The sequence below is a fragment of the Mustela nivalis genome (assembly GCF_964662115.1).
Source record: "Mustela nivalis genome assembly, chromosome: 2".
NCBI lineage: Eukaryota > Metazoa > Chordata > Mammalia > Carnivora > Mustelidae > Mustela > Mustela nivalis.
Window position 1 is genome coordinate 182603597 of NC_139021.1, and position 3713 is coordinate 182607309.

Sequence of the window (3713 nt, forward strand, 5' to 3'; positions counted from 1 at the left end):
TTTCCATACTAGAAAAAAGGAAAAAATGATTTAGATGAATGTGTCAGAAAGTGTGAGCATTGGGTTCATATTGATCTGATTAAGACTTATGAGCAGAGGTGGAATTTGGCTCAAAAAACAGTTTGGAAAGAAATGCACCCAATGACTTCAGACATCGAAGGCTTCCTAGGAAATTGCCATCCCTCTGTGGACTGAAAAATGATTAGGCATGCATGGTTTTAGAGACCCAGGGTAACAAGGGCTTCTGCTCTATTGATGAAGCATGGAAACATCTTCATCAGAAAAGGCAGGGGAAGACCCAGACAGCCATGCTGGGTTTGTGTATTAAATGTCTCATCCATAACTGCGTGATCAATAATTGATTCCATTCCTTCATTCTTTTTTTCCTTATCTTCATCCATTTCCCAAAACTTTCTATGAAGTAGAAACAATTTAAAGTCTAAGTCAATAAAGATGCCTCGGTTGAGAGTAAAGCTTTAATCCTAGCTTCCTAAATACAATCTAATAGAGAATGTTGAATCAATTTGCAAGCAATTAAGTGGAAGAGTATACAGATCTTCCTCATTATACGATAAGGTCACAAACCAATAAACCCACCTTAAGTTGAAAATGCACAGAGTACACCTCACCTGCCAAACGTCATAGCTCAACCTCGCCTACTTTGAAGGTACTCAGAACATGTGCACTAGCCTACAGTTGGGAAAAATCATTCACAAAGCCTATGTATATTAAAGTGTTGAATAATAACTATTGGATGGTGTATGGAAAGTGAAAACAACACTTTTCAAAGGTTGCTGACCCTCGTGATCACTGGCAGACTGAAGGCCATAGCTGCTCAGGCCAGCACTGTAGGGAGGACTCTCTGCATTGCGCTAGTCTGGGAAAAGATCCAGATTCAAAATTTGAACTGTAGTTTCTACTGATATGCATCATTTTCATACCATTATAACATGGAAAATCCCTAAGTCAAACCATGGCAAGTTGAAGACCATCTGTGGTTGAGAGGACACTGAATGAGGAGAGACAGAAGACTTCTGTTCTAGTCCTAGTTATCTTTGCAGGGCAGCTGATTTTAGAAAGTCATGCTAGCTTAGGTTCCCCATATATTGAAGGGGAGATGATAATACTTGTGTTGTGTAATTAACAGGTTGTAGGTGGCTCGTTTAGACTGCACATAAATGCATCTTTATGACATTAAAGCATCACAGAAAGTTTTTGCAATTAAACATTCTCTTTCTATCCACTTTTGTCACACATAGTCTCAATATTTCAGAAGAAAGTGTGATTTAATGGAAAGTGAACTGATCTGTAGTCAACACTTGATTATTCATGGTTAGAGAATAAATGTCACACACCGATAGTGACTTTTTGTCAATAAGCTTAACCTTCTTCCATGGGTGACATTAAAGTAATTTGAATCAGACCTGTCAGAAGGAATTACGAAGGTCCATAAGGAAGATCCATTTAATCAAGATTTCTTCATGGTTGTGACATAAACCTTCCTGTTGCCAGATGTTGTTCAAAATCTTTTTTTTTTTTCTGAGATGAAAGAAAGGAAAATTTTATTAGAAGACTTCATAAAGGGAAATTTATTATTTCCATGGGAGTTCTGGATCAGGGTTACAAAGAATCAGGTAACTGGGTGGAATATCCCAGAGATCTCACAGTAAGTAAAAACTGAGAAAAGAAAAAAAAAAAATCAGACATTCAAGGCACAGAATTCCAAAGGATATGTGAGCTCTCAGAGGATGTAGCTGGACCTTAAATCCTAGAGAAGAGGTGAGAGGGGCAACGTTGGACAGAGAAGGAATATGACGAACTCAGCCAGGCAATAGTGCTAGGTCACCTATCAAGTTCACTCTCCTGCTCTGGTCAGTGAGCATGCGCTGCTCCTTCCTTTCTAGGGTGCGGCTCACAAGGGTCCTTGATGTCTGGAAGCACCACTTGAGCGCAGGCCTTGGATAATGAAGACGGTGCCCACCACAATGCCCACAAGGCCCACAGACAACCCCAGGGCACAGACCATGGTTTCTGTCAGCTCTGACATAGGGGCTGGAATTTCAGGTTCCCAGTGTTTCAGAAGTGGTTCATCCAGGCCTCAGTGCTCCACCTTGCAATCATAAATATCATCAGCAGAAGAGAGGAAGGTGAGGTAACTGAACTTTAGGAAGGAATGATCCTTCCTGGCAAGGAATCTGGTTTCAGAAACACCTTCTGTGACTGAGTGCCTGTTCTTCAACCACGTGACATTGATCACAGGAGGAAAGATGTTGTCCACAAGACAGATGAGGGTGTTGGGCTGACCCAGACTCACAGGAGACTTGGGAAACACTGTCACCTCAGGAACCTCATTGGTAGCAGTGGTATAGTTGGAGCGTTTAGTCAGGATGTTCAAGTTTTGTTTTGCTATTGCCAAGTTTCTCAGTGCACCTTGTGGGTCAAAACTTGCAAATGTACTAAACACAGGCAGCCGCCAGACAGTTTCCTTCTTCTCCAAGTCCACATAGAATTCCTCATCTCCATCAAATTCTTGAGTGGACTGGCCAGAGGGACCATAGGACTGGTAGACGTCTATGTTATAGGAATCGACATGGTCAGCCACAATGTCTTCACTGCCACCAGGGCTCATCATGGTGGTCAGGGCAAGAGTCCCCAGAATCAGAACTCTGCTTAGGGTAATCCTTTTCTCAATGTGGTCTCCTCAGTGGCCCTTCTGAGTTGCAGAGCAGTGGTAAGAACCAAAATCTCTTTACCATGAATTCATGCCAGGCTCAAAGTCTCACACTATCACTATCACTCCGACTTCTAGTCATATATTTTACATGGACAAGGACTTCCTTCCACATTAAATTTTCCTTATTCACAGTGTTTTAATGGTAAAGCTAAAACATAGGTTAAGACACTGTTAGGAAGATATGCTTGTTATCTCTACTGTGTTTCGTTTTACTACCATTACGACCCATGCTCATAATTATTCTCATAAGGTGCGTGTTTGTGTGTGAATGTCTGTGTGGATGTAAAAATATGTGTGTGTTTAATAGTAATATTACACTCTGGGAAAAAGTCAAGGAAGATTAATAGGGTGAAAAATTTCTAATAACAACAGGATATTAGAAGAAAATAGGAGAATAATTACTTGAGTACATAAACAATATGGTTCAAACTTATTATTTTGCAATTGTTGAATCCATAATTTATATCTTTAATAAACTTCAGCATTTTCTCCAAAACACATCCCCATTGTTTTTATTATCTGCCTAACAGGAAAACTCATTATGCAATATAATTATTTTGTATAAACAAACTTCTAATCACTGTTATGAAATTATTTATGAACATGTAACACTAAAGAAATCTCAACAAGGTTAAATCCTGCAGATTGTATAGTTTAAACCTCTTTAATCCTCTTTGGTTCCCTTGCTGCTCCCTATCTCTAGAAAGCATGATGAATTCTCTATTTAAGAATCCCATGTTGAGATGTGGTTTAGCTATTTCAGACAGGATTCATACATTGTCCAGTTTTTCAAAGGTCAGGAAATAAATTTTAACTAAATTTGTGATTTTGAGTTTTTCAATAGAAGCATACACAATATGGATGGCTATTTCAATTTTATTGACAATTGAACATATACTACATGTTAATTTAGTCTTAACAAAAACAACAAATCAAATTTTGAAGAAATGTTTTTCTACTTATTCTATAAATATAATTT

General features: G+C 38.8%; 1 pseudogene across 1 annotated transcript; it reads right to left on the minus strand.

Annotated features, from left to right (window-relative positions):
* Positions 1 to 1533: 1533 nt before the first annotated feature.
* Positions 1534 to 2737, minus strand: LOC309860041 (SLA class II histocompatibility antigen, DQ haplotype D alpha chain pseudogene; annotated as a pseudogene). The gene has a single exon. The product of its transcript is annotated as an SLA class II histocompatibility antigen, DQ haplotype D alpha chain pseudogene (transcript).
* Positions 2738 to 3713: the final 976 nt, after the last annotated feature.